Genomic DNA, 17,533 nt, shown 5'->3' on the forward strand with positions numbered 1-17,533 from the left:
ACGTGCCCTATCCCCCTAGCCCAGTGGTCGGCAAACTGCGGCTCGCGAGCCACATGTGGCTGTTTGGCCCCTTGAGTGTGGCTCTTCCACAAAATACCACGTGCGGGCGCGCACGTACAGTGCGATTGAAACTTCGTGGCCCATGTGCAGAAGTCGGTTTTCGGCTCTCAAAAGAAATTTCAATCATTGTACTGTTGATATTTGGCTCTGTTGACTAATGAGTTTGCCGACCACTGCCCTGGGCCAAACCTGGCGCACAATCGGTGTTCAGCAAGTATTTGTGAAAATTTTTTTATGGCTGAAATACAAGCAAACACTATCTTGCAAAGACTCTAGAAGGCACTTTACACACACATTCACTCCACTATAATCCTGTGAGGTAGGTACTGTTTTATTTCCGTTGTACAGTGAGAAGACAGAGGCATTGAAAGGTTAGGTACTTGACCAAGGGTGGAGCCAGGATTTAAACCAGGCGGTTTGTCCCAGAGTCAGACCACGGAATCAGCACACGTGCTCCCCTCACATGCTGGTGAAGGTCCCAGCGATAAGGGCATTAGGTCTGCTCTTAGACACTAGTATGAGATGTGTTGGGAACCAGACCAGATGAGTGAGCAGTTAAATCTGCCTGGAGTTGGGGTGGCGGCAGAGGGAGCATGAATAGTCCCAGAAAGAAGGTGACAGTTGACATGGATCTTGAAAGACAACAAGGCATTAGTCTGAGGGACACGATTAGGGGAAGATGGAAATAGCCTTCAGGTGGAGGGAAGAGCTGGGCAAAGATCCTGAGGCTTGAACAATATATGGTGTGTTTGAGGAATAACAAGTGGACCAGACAGCTCAAAACAGAGATCACAAAATGGCAGCCCACCCTCAAATTCAACCTGAAGACGTGAGTATAATACACACTATGTGTGTGTGTGTGTGTGTGTGTGTGTGTGTGTGTGTATGTAATTAATTATATAGATATAATTTACTTAGTTGTCCCAACATTTGAAAATTGAGTGATTTCACATAAAATTCTGGACTCCTGGCTTTTCCCAAAAAAGCGGAAGATGACCCCAGCACACCCTAGGCTCATGTTCCCATTTGGCCACTTTTGTTCAGAGCTGAGAAGCGGCTGTCTCCTCCAGATTAACCTGTGTGCTTCCTACCACTCCCTCTCACTCCCAGCACCTGCCTGCTTCACCCATGTACTTATCTACCCTACCTGGCTCCTACTGCCTTTGAGTTTGCAACCCGTGGGAGATGGGCTCAGATTAAGTTTTGAAGGGCCCGGTATGCCATGCCAGGACTTTACATTTTATCCTGAAAGCAATCAGGAATCTTGGAAGGTAATTATTAAACAGAGGCTCACGGGATCAGATGTGTACAAAAGACAGGGTGGATGGGAGAGAGATGGAGGCAATGTTGTAATTATCAGGCACGAGGGTACCAATGGATTCTCCCAAGGAATCCCCTTCCGGCTAGAGCAGCAGTTATTCCAGAAGGGTCACTAGTCTTGGGCACTGGGCTCAGAGTCGGAGGGCCTGAATTAAAGAGGAAGGTTCTCCTTTTAAATATGGTTACCCCACCTCTCCGGTAAGTTCTGTCTGTTTAGTGAAAAAGAAAATAAGCACAAACGCAGGTCCAAGTCCCTGCTTTGCCGTTTGCTCCCTGCATCTTTGGCAAGTCACGTACCTTCTCTGAGCCTCAGTTTCCTCAACTGTAAAGCAGCGTTAGGTTACCTAATTTGCAGAGTGGTTCTGAGCATTGAATGCAGCAAGGTGTTTGAATGTGTTTGTATGTGACAGAGGTCCTAGGGAGAGTAGAGGATTCCTGGGGTTGATCTTATAGGAAGATCCCCTATGTGGGGCTTGACTCTGGGAACGTCAGACCTCTGGAGGTGGCACCAATCCCCACATACCCGAGGTTCCTGCCATCCTTGGGCTTTTCCCAATGGCACAGGCCACATTAAGCAGCATGAACAAGAACGTATGCATAAGGACTTACATCCCCTGCCTTTCCTCCCACAGCCCTCTTTCACCCCCACAAGTTGAGTGTATCAGTAAAATCCCAGCATGTGGTCTGAGATGTGTTTGGCTTGGGGATTGGGTCAGTCCATAGGGGGTCCAAATCTCCTGGGTCCTGCACACAGTATCATGGGGACTTAGGGACGGAGGCTGCACAATCAGTCTGGTTTCAGCCTTTCCTCTCCTCCCTTCCCCTCCCCCTCACTGCCTCCAGCCCTGCAATTCATCACAGCTCTGTGTCCATGCCCTCTGTGACCGTGTCTCTCTGCAGCACTACTTTTGCATTTTGATGTAAAAACAATATTTTACCCATTATGTGACAGCACTTGGAGCCTTTGCAAAGGCCTTTCACATCTGTTATTTCATTTGATCCTTGCCAGGTCGCTGTCAGGTAGGCAAGAAAGGTATTATTAGCAGGGGTGATAGTCAAAATATTTAACAACCAATATATGATGGGCCCACCCAATTGGAGTGGATGCAGTCCACAGGGCTGGGAGAGGGCCCTGGAGGCGTCCTCCCTTCGTTAGTGGAGGAAGGTCTGGGGGTGGGAGCAGTTTCAGAGTAGGGACCAGGCAGGCGGGAGCAGAGAGGGGACAGATTTGAAGGACTCAGGGAAGTGGCTTATTACCAAGCAGTCTGGAAGCATTTCTGTGTTTCAAACGTATAACTGTACCAGTGTCACAGTTGACTGTGATTATCAGTCCAATTATGCTGATGTAGAAACTGAGTTCAAAGAAGATAAGTAACTTGCCCAGGGGAGAAGAGGAGCAGAAGTGAGGTCCCCTACCTCCTGGGGCAGAGATTTTACTACCAGAGTGCAGGCTAAACGGCAGGACTTTTGTTTGCATCTCATCCTGCCAATGACAGGACAGCAGCTTTGAACACTGAGGACCAAGGCTCTTGAAATCTGATCCCTGACCTCACACTTCTCTTCACACTTCTATCACCAAGTCTTCTTATCTACTCTCTCTCCTCTGTCTCACCTTCAAATGTGTCCTCATCATTCTGCCCCCAAATTCCCCCACTTGACTGTCTCGCTGATGATCTCCATTGATCCCCTGCTATTGTCTGGCTAAAATTTTCCAGAAACTGCTAGAGACTCCCTCCCCGCCCCCCTCCTGTGCTGCCCATCGGCTATCTCCCCCAGGGGTCCTCCTAGCTATCTCATCTCAACATGACCCAAAGTGACCTCAGCTCCTGCTTCTCCCAAACCTGCTCTCACAATGCTTTGGTAAATATATTTTTAATTTTTATTAAACTAATACAATATTGTGTTTAAAAAGCTCAGTAGTCCTACTAAGTGTTTAATGAAACAAATTGCTCTCTGCTTCATTTCTTCCCACCTCTGATTCCTACTTCTCAGAGGTAATTGCTTTCATCATTTATTTTATTTCATTGCTATTTCTTCTGGTATATGCCTCTATTTTTTGTAAAGGAGGAAAATACTCGCATTATAATTTTAGATTTTCACATTTTAGACATTATCTATTGACTTCTATCTCAGATGCTGTAAATGCCCCACCCGAATCCCTTTCCTTTCTTCACTTCCAATGCCAGGGTCTGCATCTCTACCTGAAGGCTTTGGGGCTCTGCCCTCACACAGCAGCCTGACATTCCAAGAAAAGAATATGCCATATCCCTCAACCCCAGCAGTCCTCAACTAATGACTCGGGAGTTGATGTGTGAACACCTCAGCTGCCTCTCTCTCAGGTGGAATAATTCTGCAGCATGTGTTTTGCCTCATTTTCCAGAGTTTTCCTAGTGGGATGAAGCTCTGATCACAAAACAGTGGTGTCTGGTGTAATCCCACATTTCTTACTGGTTGTTTCCCCTTTCCTGTATCACTCCCCCACTTCTCTATCACTGTCCCCAGCACTTCTCAAATAAACTGTACTTGCCAGCAAATCCTTGTCTCAGGGTCTGCCTCCAGGGAAATGCAAACTAAACAACTTCCATAGGAAGATGAGGATTTATCCCTCTTACAGTCCCTTTCCCAGAACACTCACAGACACACGCATACCACACACACACACACACACACACACACACACACACACACACACACACACACACATTCTCTCAACATTGTTGAAGCATGGCTTTAGTTAAATCAACATTCTGCATTTACATTATTATGACTATGCCAATACTGTTCACAGTTGAGTGACATAATAAACTATGATTACATTTCTTTTTTTTTAAATAACATTTTCCCCATAAGTTAATAATTACTTCTTTATTTTCTTTGCTTAGTTTTCTATACACTTATCACTAATCCCCAAGCTCTCTTGTAGGCTAGAATTCTCTCTCTATAGTTAAATAAATCAGGTTATCTATACATATGATTTTCTTGGAAATTTCACTCCTGAAGCCTGACGTTTTTTCCTCCACTGGTCTGGATTGGTTGCTTTCCTGGTTTGCTGCACAACTGTCATCCTGGGGCTTCCTTCAATAAATTTCTGGAATGTTCTTTAGTCTTTCTACTGCATTGGAGTCTCCCCCTGTTTTTGGGTCCCATGTCTTCTTTCTTGGTTTATTCTTTATTACATCTTTTAGTATGTATGAGAATTGGGTACATCAGAGACAAATTTTTGAAACCCAGCATGCCTGCAATAACTGTTCATGTTTTATTTATTTATTTATTTTTAAATATATTTTACTGATTTTATACAGAGTGGAAGGGAGAGGGATAGAGAGTTAGAAACATCGATGAGAGAGAAACATCGATCAGCTGCCTCCTGCACACCCCCCACTGGGGATGTGCCCGCAACCAAGGCACATGCCCTCGACCGGAATCGAACCTGGGACCTTTCAGTCCACAGGCCGACGCTCCATCCACTGAGCCAAACCGGCCTCGGCTTGTTCATGTTTTATTGACAGTTTAACTGGCTAGAGAATTCCAGATATAAAATTATTTTCTTTCAGAATTTGGAAAAATTCCTCTATTATCTCCTAGTTTCCATCAGTATTGCTTTTATTTGTTTTTCTTTACATAGTTACTTATTTGAATGGTATTTTTAATATTTACACATGGATTGTTTTACTAGCTGTTTTATGATATGTTTATACACTTTAGTATTTGAAATGTTTATATAGTATTTTAAGAGTTCTTTTTCCAACATTATTGAGGTATTTGAATTTATAAAATCCACCCATTTCAAGTGTACAATTGAATGATTTTACTAAATTTAGCTAGTTCTACAACCATCATCACAAAACAGTTTTAGAATTATTTCATCACCCCAATAAAATCCCTCATGCCCATTCAGCATTGCTTTTGAGAAGTGTGATGCATTTTGTATATGGCCCAGTTTTTCTTTCTAAAAGCTTTGAGGATCTGCTCTTGATTTCTGCTGTCTGAAATAGTGTGCCTTAATATGACTTTTTAAAAACTATCCTGGAAATTTTAAAAATTATTTCTTTAGCAATTATTCTCCAAACTTTTCTCAGTCTCCTCTTTCTGGAACTCCTGTTGTCCTACTATTGAGTCTTCTGGAATAATTCTTTAATGTTCTTGTTTTTCTTTTTTTAAAATCTGTCTTTTAAAAAATTATTTAATGTTTACCTTTGGGAGATTTCCTCAATTTTTTTCTTTCAAATCTATACACTTCAAAATTTTTAGCTATTTTTATTTACAAGAGCCCTTTTCTTCCAAAGATTCTTTTTTTCTATAGCACCCTGACCTTGTTTTATGGGTGCAATGGTTTCCTTTCCCTATGAGGATATTACTTATGTTGTTAAAAATACTTTTTTTCTTCTTGAATTGTCTGTTTCTCCTGAGCTCATTGAAATCTCTATGCTGTGCACAGGGCTGGCTCAGTGGTGGACCTTGCCCAAGGATTATCTAGCAGGAAGCTGATCTTTTACTGGGGACTCCCACAATTGCCAGTATCACTAAGTCTTTCTCTTGAAGCAGTTGGTTTGCCCAGCAGACACCTCCTCAACCTCTTCCTCCCAGCATTCTGGGAGCCCAACAGGGGAAGAAGAGATTGGTGATCACATTGTTCAGGACGGAAACTTTCTCTTAATCCCTGTTTTCCGTGTGGTGCCTTACCGCTTCCATCTGCTTTGCCTGGTGTCTTTCCAAAGTCCAGGGTCCCTCTCCTTCAGCCTCTCCAAAGAATACCTCCTGTGTTCTCAGACTTACAAGAAAGTATTAACTGATTTACATTTTAACCTCGCTGGCTTCTAACACAGTAATTTTGCAAGCGTATCAGCTTCAGTGTTTAGATGAGGAAGCTGATGCTCTGAATCCTGCTTGCATTTTGCTGAGTGGGGGAGAGAAAGCCATCTGGCTCCAAGGGCTGGGAGAGAGGAATCACACTTTCAGCTCATCCTCATGTTTTCAGCCCAACTCCATTCTATCAGCTTCAGCATTACCTGCTGCCTCTAATTTCTCAGTGTTTCCGGTTTTGTTGTTCCTGTTTTTTATAGCAAATTGGCTCCCTTCTTGAAAGCTTCTCCACCCACTGCCTGGGCAGCTTTTGTTTTCTTTACTAAGTCAGTTAATACTCATCCAACTACTATTCATCTTCCAAATTTTTTTTTGACGTCTTCTATAAGCTATTGTCTTTTCTCTTGTTCCTACAGTCCTTGTGGGTTTACACTTTATTACTTTACTGTCATTGTAGGAACAGAGTCAAATGCATATGTTTAATGTGCCAAATCTAACCAGAAATTCCCCTCCTGCTCCGCTACCACACTCTCAGGCCTGCCTCACATTTCCAGCTGGACAGTTTACTATCCCCCAAACCTTCCTCACCCCCTTACCTTTGCAATAAAGTTAAGGAATGCTCTTCTCACCTTCTTTGCACCCCTCAAGGCTAATCTTAATAATCATATTCACGAAAACTTCTCCAGTTGTCACTGCTAGAAAAAAATCTTGCCCTCCTCTAATGACCATTGCATGTTTCACCTTTCCTAAGACACCTCCTTCCGAATGCTGTGAAAGTACATCACCTCCCCTATAGAAGTGCCTGGAGGGAAGGAACACTGTCTTTACATCTTAAATCTCTTTCAACCAGCTCATATATTTGTTGAGTAATAGGAATTGTAATAATCACGTATCTGCCCTACTGTGTACGTTTTTAAACTGTGCATTAATTTTTAGATAAGGAAACTGATGCTATAAGATGTTAGACAACTTGCCCAAGGTCCAGCGAGAGGCAGGAACAGAATTAAAATCCTGTTCTCTCTGTCTCTAAAGTATAAAGCCCAGATGTTATGTCTCAGTTATCTTTTTAAAAATAATTTTTATTAGTTTCCATTGTTTTATTAACCTGTGTACTTCACATTTTTCTTCCAAATGTGTGTTCCTCCCAGCACTCTGAATGTGTAGGTGCATTTTTGTTATATTGCTCATTCCAAACCCTTGTCCCTCAAGCTGGAATCTTCAGTGTGGCTCCTATGGATCCATACCTGTCATTTATTGGGCATTTACTCTCTGTCAAACAATTAGTAATAAATATGATTAATGGTATAGGATCTACAGACAGGTTCAAATCTGAACTCTTCCACCTACTAGTTATGAGTGTGAGCAAGTTATAACTTTTCTATGCTTCAATTTCTTCCTGTGTAAAATGGACTTACCAGTAATAATAGCAGATATCACATATGCAATGGTAAGAATTAAGTGAATTAAATACATCTAAACTTCTTCAACCAGTGTGTATTAATTAATGTTATCCATTATTTTCATACTTCATTTTGTTTAACTTCATATTCAGGTAGAAATTATTATCCTAACTTTACAGTGAAGAGCATGCTATACAGTTATAAATTAAGGTTTGTCTGACTCTGAAATCATGTTCTTAATGACTATGCTACACAGCCAGAAAGACAGATGATATTTGTGGACATTTTTCAGGCTTTTAAAATTTGGTAGATCTATGAACAAGAAGTCAGGACACCTTTGGTCTCCAGTGCAAGTCTAGAGAGAATATGAGAACATCATTATTGGGTAGGGATCAGAGCCCCCCTAGGCTGCGAGTCAGGAAACGTGGATTCCAGGCCTCACTGCTGAGTGACACCCCCATCCACACCCTCCTTTGGTCTCCTTTCCCTCATCTGTAGGATGAAGGGTTGTACTGGCCATCTCCAAGAGCCCTTCAGCTCTCTTGCAAAGGTCCCAGAAAAGTCAGGGTGTTATCTGCTGAATGCCAGCACCATCTGGTGGCCATGGGCCATAACCCAAGCCCATTGCCTCCCACTGCCACCTGGTGGCCACTAATGCCACAGTGAATTTGCATGACATTTCAAATTAAAACAACAACAACACACATTGAAAAATTAGGACATGTTATCTTTATAGCAACCTGATAAGATAGGCAGGGCAGGTGTTGGTACTGACTTTTGTCGACAAGATACTAGTGCCCAAAGAAATGAGGTGAATGGTATGGAGTCACTGCACCAGCTGGTAGGCTGTCAAATCCTGGTTTAATTGTTTCTGGGATGTAAGCTACCTTTAAAACATATTTAGCAGATATTTATTGAGAACCTACCATGTGAAGGGTGTTTCACATAGGTCATTTCATTTAGCCTACACATACAAATGAGACACAATGAGGTTAAATAATTCATTCAGCATAGGGTGTGGCAGAAGTAGGATTTGACTTCAAATTCTATAACTCTACCCAGTCATATTTCTCCTCCTCCTCCATGCTTGGGGCTGGCACATAGAACAACAAAGCTATCTACTCTCCAAAATTTTGTTTTCTCTTCAGGATCAAATCCCTAATTTTTAGCTGGGCTAATAGTCACCCAGAATAAAGATACATTTCCCAGCTTCCCTTGCAGCTAGATATGGGCAGGAGTGATGTTAGACAATATCAGGAAAGAGTCTTGGAAGGGGGTGGGCAAGAACCTTCTTGGCTGACAGCTTCTAAAAGAATCATAGTGATCGACTTTCTAGAAGTCACACTTTTGTGTAATCTTCTCTCCTTGAGTGTGGGCGGGAGCTAGTGCATCTAACAAGTAGAATGTAGCAAAAAATGATCACTTCCAAGATCAGCTTACAAAAGACTGTGACTTCCATCTTGCTCACATTCTTGATGGCTCTTTTTACTTGCCTGCTTGGATGAAGCAAGCTACCATGTTGTGAGCTGCCTTATGGAGAAGCCCACGTGACAAGGAACCGAGGGCACTTCTGGCCAACAAGCAGTGAGGAACTGAAACCTTGAGCCCAAAAGCCTGCAGGGAAGCAAATCCTGCCAATAACCACACGAGTGAATTGGAAGCAGATCCTTCCCAGTTTGAGCCTTGAGATGTCTACAGCCTGGGCCAACACCTTGGTTGCAGATCTGTAAGAGACCCTGAGCCAAAGGACCCAATTAAGCCACACTTGGATTCCTGACCCACAGAAATTATAAGATAATACATGTTTCAGTTTTAAGCCTCTCATTTTTAGAGTAGTTACACAACAATAGATGACTAATAAACCTTCTTTCTTCCTCTTTTCTTCCTTGCCAATTGGAAGGTGGATGTGATGGTTGGAGCAGAGTCTTGGACCATTAGATAGACTTGGGGATTGATGCCCTCCATGGAGAACAATATAGAAGGAGTCTGGGTCCTGACACAATGAAACATCACTATTATTTTGAATTTTCTCTCATTCTCAGCTGAGTCCAACTCTTGTGTGTGTGTGTGTGTGTGTGTGTGTGTGTGTGTGTGTGTGTGTGTGTGTTAAAGAGGTAGTGTGTATCCTTTTATGAAAGTAAGGCTATCTCCAGGCAAAATGGTGAAATGGTCCAAATTTGCCTTTGATGCTCTTGTTGTTTCTGCATCTTCTCTACTCTTTTCTTGCTCTTCCCCTTATCTAATGCCCAATCCTCTTCAGTGCCTGCCTTTCTAGCCCAGGTCCCATCTCTGGACTTTCCGCTCCACCCTCTTTTGGCTGTGAAGTTCTGGCAAGCCTCCCATGATGCCAGTCCTCAGTTTAAATGGCTGGTAAATGCTCTGCTTATTTGCTTTCAGGAGTAAAGGAGGGGTTGGGCTAGAAGACAAAATACTCTAGGCAGATTTCAAATGATGTCATTTCTGGAACTGTGAACTTACCAAGAAGAAAATGCTTTTAAATGGTGAGATATTCCAGGTTTCTTTCAACTAAGTGCATATGGGTTGCTATGTATTTTAAGGCTGAGGGGAAGGGGGATATGGGATGAGACTAGAATGAATGGATAAATAAAAAAGTGAAAGGTAACCTATTGTCAAGAATACAAAATGGTAGAGAATATAAATCTATCTTATTTATTTTATGACTTTGGGAAACAACTTATGATTCCTGAGTCTCCTACTTATACCCTCCTACCCCTGGCTTCTTTTTGCTGTTGCTATTCTGGTAATGTTGGATATAAAATCAGCTTCTTGCTAATGGTCAGAAGATTTGGCCTTTAAAACACACACACACACACACACACACACACACACACACACACACACACACACACACACACTTTTGTATTGATTTGAAAGAGAGAGGAAAGGAGAGTGAGAGTGAGAAAAACATCAATGGGAACCAGGGAATGAACCCACAACCTGGGCATGTGCCCTGACTGCGAATTGAACCCACAACCTTTGAGTGCATGAGATGATGCTCACCCAACTGAGCCACACTGGCCAGGGCAGATTTGGCCTTTCAAGCTGCCAATAATTTATTTCTACTTTGGATTTCAATAAATACTGCATTTTTTTACTGTTTCTTTCTGGCTAAGGGTCAGAGACAGTTTCTTTTAACTGTGTTTCTGGCACCAAGCATAGTGCCTGGCACATAGTAGGCATTCAGTACATGCTTATGTGTACTGTAAAGTGTGTGTGTGTGTGTGTGTGTGTGTGTGTGTGTGTGTGTGTGTAGTCTTTATTCCTTGGGAAGCATCTCAGGTCAGTGTATGTGATACCCCCTCCACATACAGAATTCATTCATGTATGTAATTTAAAAAATTATGGAGCTCCTACCATATACTACATACTGTTTTAGATGCTGGGGATAAAACCATAAATGAAGCAGACAAAAATCTAGCTCTCATGGTGCATATGTACTAGTGGAGAAGACAGAAACTTAACAGATAAATAAGTAAAATATGTAGTATGTTAGACAATAATAAGTACTATAGAGAAAAATAAAGTCTAAAAGGGTGGCGAGAGTGTCTGAGGGGAAAGGAGGGTGGTTAGGGGGGAACCCAAGGAGGTGACTGTGGAAGAGGCAGCATGTGCTCCCAGATATCCAAGCATTCCCCTACACTTCCTAGCCTCTGTTGCAGTAAAGCAGGACCAGGTGGCTGGTGCTGGCCAATGGATTGTGAGCAGAAGGGTCACATGAACGGCCAAGGCAGTTCAGAGCTAGTGGGCCATTTCCATCTCCCTGCCTTGGAGAACTTGGAGGCCATGTGTTCAGCGGAGAGTATTACCAGATGGAAGGAACTGGGGCCCTGATACCTAGATGGAGGAGAGTACTCCTCCCCCACCTACCTAGTATTTATTGCCATGGCTAATGCAGTGGCATCTGAGCAAAGCCCCAAAGAAGGCAAAGGAGTGAGCCAGGTGTTTATCACAGAGGGAACCTGAGAATGACATGGGGCCTGTTTGAGTAACTTACAGATAACCAATTTCACTTCTCTCCAACCACTTGGTTACTTTGACTCTATTAAGAACCTGTGCACCAGGTTTCTTTTTAAAATCAGAAAAGAGGCCAATTTATTTTGTGATTGTAAGCAAAAAGAAATGGCACAACTATTCATCTCTTGGTCTCTGTCCCTTGTTCCCAGGTATCACACATTTTTTCCTTCAGAATAGATGTGTCTTATTCTGAATGCAATGTCAACAGCAGTGTCTGGACATTTATATATATTGAAATTATATATATATATATATATATATATATATATATATATATTTTTATATATATATATATATATATATATATATATATATATATATATATATATAATTTTACGTATGATTCCTGTCCTGGGAGAGCTGGAAGAGTAGGGTTGGGTATCAGGACATCGTCCAACTGCAGCAGCCCTGGGGTGATGCTCCCCTTCTAACTCGTGGCCATCAGAGCAGCTGGTCTTCACTGATTCCCATACCGAAAGGCACCAACATTGTACATGTGACATTTTTGTCATGAGTTTAATTTTTCCTAAATCTACTTCACAGAAGTTTCATTTTAATTGCTTTCTGCTCAACTGTTTTGTCTTACTTTAAAAAGACAAGTTTAATCAACGCAAACATTTTTTTGTCTGGGTCTTACTGACCTGTACAAAGTTAACTTTGACGAATGGTTTATTTTAAGCCAAAACACACTGTCTGAACCCTAAACATAGTTTAGTTTTTGGTGCTCTTTCCAAAAGAAAGAAAATCATAACAATATTCTGTATAGAAAAATTCCAATACTATGTAAGCTGACACTACTCTTACCTTTGTAAAAAAAAAAACTTAATGCCTGCATTTAGATAATTACAAATGAAACTTTAAGAAACCTCCTGTATCAATGTTTCTCAAACTTAAATAATATTAAGGTTCCTTATAAGGGAAAAAAATTCTCACATATTTCTAGAGTTGGCTTAAAAATTATTTTTACGATGTTGCATATAATATATATGCATATATGTAAATGTACAGACACAAACCAAAGGAAAAGACTCCTTTATTAAATATTAGAGGCCCAGTGCACAAAATTCATGCATGGGTAGTGTCCCTAGCGGCTGCTGCTGGCCAGGGCCTTCCTTCATTCTGTGCCACCCCCTGGTGGACAGTGCACGTCATAGCGAGTGGTCAAACTCCCAGTCGGTCGACCTCCTGAGGGGACATTTTGCATATTAGGCTTTTAAATATATAGATTTTATACATTTGTAAAACCAAAACAAATTTATAAATTAAATACAAACAAAACTACCAAATGAGGAAAGTAAAATCTACAATGTTGATTTAATATAAGTAATGATATTTTGCTGAAGCCAAATCACCCTGCTCAACATGAATATTTTACTGACTGCAATGGCACAGACCTATTTAACCACATACCTGTGATGACTCAATTCTCTCACTAAACTTTGTTTGTACAGTACACCACAATATAATTTGGCTATAATGTGGTGTGACCACATTATTTATTTTTTAAATCCCTCCCTGTGTTTTTTTCTCATAAGTGTGCAACAGTTAAGTTAGTACTACTTGCCAATCACAAATGCAAACATAGGCAGTAAAACTGCATTCCCAGAATAACTTGATAAATTTATAAAGATATTCCACTCCACTAGTAATCCAAATACAAATTAAAATGAGAGGCAATTTCCTCTATCAAACTGGCAAAGCTTTTTAAAAAGATAAAATAAATGTGGGTGGGTATGTGTGATGAGCACCCTCGAGCACTTCTGGTGAGAACGGAAACTGGCCTGACCTTTCTGGAAAGCTATTTGGCAGTAGGTATTCACAGACTTAAAAGCTTTCAAAGCCTTTGAATAAGTAATTTCACTTACAGGTTTCTATCCTAAGGAAATAATTTTAAAATGTGGGCAAAAATTTTAGTATAAGAATATTCATGGCAATGTTCTTGTTAACAGTGAAGAAATACGAAATACCTTATATGTCCCAAAAAAAAATAAGAAACATTATCAACAATTTTGTAGCCATTACAAATAATATTTGTGATCAATTTTAATAACTGTGAATAGCATTCAAGATATAACATTGAGAAAAAAATAGGATACAGGACTCTATATTCTATATAGCTCTGTTATGTCAAAAATGTAAGTAGGCAAAGTAAAAGACACAAAGGCAAAAACCATAAGTGTTTTTTTTTTAATGTGAGTCATTTCTGTTTTACTTTTTATATTTACTGATTTTGCCAAGTTTTCTATAATAAGCATACAATATTTTTTATTTTTAATTAATGTAAACATTTCTGTAAAGCGTAGCATATCAGCTGAGACCACCCTCTAACATTCCTGATTGTGAGTTGGAATCACTTCCCAACAACATCCATCCACAGGTCTCAGATTTACTTTGTACAGTTATTATGGGTACTAGAGGCCCGGTGCACGAAATTTGTGCCCCGGGGGTGTGGTCTCCCTCAGCCCAGCCTGTACTGAGACCACTCTCCAATCTGGGACCCTTCAAGTGATGTCTGACTGCCCATTTAGGCCCAATCCCAGTGGGACTGCTGGCTCCCAACTGCTCGCCTGCCTGCCTGGCTGATTGTCCCTAACCGCTTCTGCCTGCCAGCCTGATCACCTCCTAACAACTCCCCTCCCAGCCTGATCAACGCCTAACTGCTCCCCTGCCAGCCCAATTGCCCCTAACTGCCCTCTCCTGCCAGCCTGGTCACCCCCAACTGCCCTCCCCTGCAGGCCTGGTTGCCCCTAACTGCTCTCCCCTGCAGGCCTGGGTCCCTCCCAACTGCCCTCCCCTGCTGGCCTGATCGCCCACAACTGCCCTCCCCTGCCAGCCATCTTGTGGCAGCCATCTTGTGTCCACATGGGGGCAGACATCTTGTGTGTTGGAGGGATGGTCAATTTGCATATTACTCTTTTATTAGATAGGATAGTCATGCCACTCCTCTGCTTAAGAACCTCCAAAGTCTCTTACCAGGCAAGTGGAGCCCCCTGCCCCCAGCTTGGCATTCAATGTCCTCCCGGACTGGACTCAGCCTTTTTAGCCATATATGCCAATGTACCGCTACCTCGCTCCATACCAGTGTTTTCAAACTATGGGTTGCTATGCATTAGTGAGTCATGAAATCTATTTAGTAACCAGCATAAGAATAACCAGAATAGAAAATACCAAGTTGCGTTGCACATATGTACTAAAAACAATTACTGTCTCAGAAGTACACACATACACACACAGTATGTGTATATATACTAGGACATAGCTGAAATGTATTTGCTACTGTGAGTGATGATCAAAGAAGTTTGAAAGCCACTGTCCAAGTCATAGCCACATAGGCCAGCAGGTAGTCCCTAATCTTGCTTTGTAGAGTAGTCCCCCCTTATCTGCAGTTTCAGTTACCTGAGGTCAACCATGGTCCAAAAATATAAAGTGAAAAATTCCAGAAATAAACAATTCATAAGTTTTAAATTGCATACTATTCTAAGTAGGATGATAAAATCTCTCTCTGTCCAGCTCCCCCCCCCCCCCCCCCCCCGGGAAGTGAATAATTCTTTTTTCCAGAGTATCCACACTGTATGTATACACTACTGCCCGTTAGTCACTTAGTAGCCATCTGGGTTATCAGATTGACTGTCTCAGTATTACAGAGCTTGTGTTCTTAACCCTTATTTTACTTAATTATAGCCCCAAAATGTAAGAATAATGCTGCTGGCAATTTGAACATGCCAAACAGAAGCCTTAAGTGCTTCCTTTAAGTGAAAAGGTGAACACAGCATAATAAGGTATTTAGAGAGAGAGAGAGACTACATTCACATAAACTTTCATCACAATATGTCTTATAATTGTTTTCTTGTATTACTAGTTATTGTTGTTAATCTCTTACTGTGACTAATTTACAAATTTTTACCGTAAGTATGTATATATAGGAGAAAAACAAAGTGCGTACATGTAAGGTTCAGTACTATCTCAGTGTCAGGCATCCACTGGGGGTCTTGGAATGTGTCCCCTGAGGATAAGGAGGACTACTGTACTGCCTTTGATACCTCTGTTCCCCAGCTAGGCATTCTCCCTGCTTTCTGTCTACTGAAATCCTTCAAGGCCCTAATAAGACATCACCTCCTCCCTAAGTGTTCCACCTTTCCCCCTTATCTGTGATCCTAAAATGATGGTGTTATAACTTCCTTATACCACTCAGAACAGCCTGCCTTATATGAGTGACTATGTCTGTACACTGAGTTCTTAGACAAAGAGTACCCGGAGGGCAAGGCTGTGTCTTACACAACTTTGGGTCCTTCAAAGGCCCAGAAGTATAGTGAACCTGGCTGATGCTCAATAGAGGTCGGCCCAGTGGAATATTTTCTGAAAGATGAAACAGAGGGCTGGAGACCATGGGATACCAGGAAACAGGCTTTATTGGCGATCACCCTGCCAGCCGCCTTCCAGAGGGGAAAGGGAGAAAGAGAGAGAGAGAGAGAGAGAGAGAGAGAGAGAGAGAGAGAGAGAGAGAGAGCCGGGGTGAGAGTGCCTTTTAAGGGGAGGAAAAGAGGGGACGGGGCTTAGGGCACTCAGCACAGGCTGATTGGTGGTTTCATGTAAGGCACATGATTAGGCACCTAGGGATTTAGGAATTGGGGGCTTAGGGTATATGGCAGGTGCTGATTGGTGGTTCAATGTACAGTCCATATAAGGTGTTCAGGAATGTCCGGCTGCAGGTGGAGTTTACATCATGCTCTGTCCATCAGTTGGGGGAAGGGAGAATCTATCATTTTCTATATCTCCTTCCAGGAGCATGTTGTGGTGTTCTTCATCCTTCTATTTTCTTGATCTTAGGCTCCATGGGGCCAATGTTATCTTTGGTGGTGTTAACATAAAAACATTCAAACCTGTAAAGAATTTTTGTGAGTTTGAGTCAAAGTGTTGACAATTGCCAGGAAGTAGAATCTCAACGGATTGGGATAATACTCTGAAAAATGGCAGGTTTTCACCTTGTTTTATACATTACAATCAAAGGAGGAGAAGACGTAAGTTGGTTACATGAAATCCATTGGTGATAGATAAATTGGTGATAGATTAGGGAGGCAGGAGAAAGCAAAGGGAGGGGGATCCCTGGGATTGGATAAAAAGTAAAATGATAGACCCATATTTCTTTTACTTAAGTAGGTACAGGATAGTTAACAGTCAACAATTAACAAGGTAACAATAACAATGGAGGAATTTATGGTCTCCATCCTGGCGCCCAGGGCATTTGGTTGCGCCCTGAGGGGCCCAAAGAAAGGGAAGTTACAAGTTACCCTGACATTTCACAGGTATGCTATCTTACTTAGATGCAAAAAGACAATAGGTTCAGTTAAGGTAAAGATTGACCTTTATCCAGGAAGATACTGGCCTAGGACATGACTACCCACTTTAACTGCTTTTAGTTAAAGTTTTAATTTCAGACTATCCTTTGCCGGTTACTTTAGGCCTTCCCTGAGCTTGTCAGGTTAGCATGTGGCCTTTTTTTTTTTATTTTTCCCACCCAGAGTGGAGCCTCTAAAAGAGTTTGTCCTGAAAACTGTCATCTTCAGAAGGAATGAGAGAATTCAATATATGTTTTTACCCATTTAAAATATATTTTCTTTATTTGGGAGGGTGTGTCTCCTATATTTTTGGTGTTAAGATGTATTTTTGCAGAGCGATGTACATAAATTAGAAAATAATAGTTGATTTTTAGTGTGTGTGTGTTTACTGTCCTTATTTGGAAAAATTAAAGCTGGCCATTCTATGTTTCTCTTTAAAAAGAATGAAAGAAAAAATTACTGGTTGCAAACTCCAAAAACCTGGGAATCAATTGCCTTTCTGGAATCGCTGAAGATAGTAGGTTCATTTTCTTAAAGGCTAAATTCATTGACCTAGGGCTGGAAGAGGGTTCCTCTTAG

Source organism: Cnephaeus nilssonii (genome assembly GCF_951640355.1).
Source record: "Cnephaeus nilssonii genome assembly, chromosome: 3".
Lineage (NCBI taxonomy): Eukaryota > Metazoa > Chordata > Mammalia > Chiroptera > Vespertilionidae > Cnephaeus > Cnephaeus nilssonii.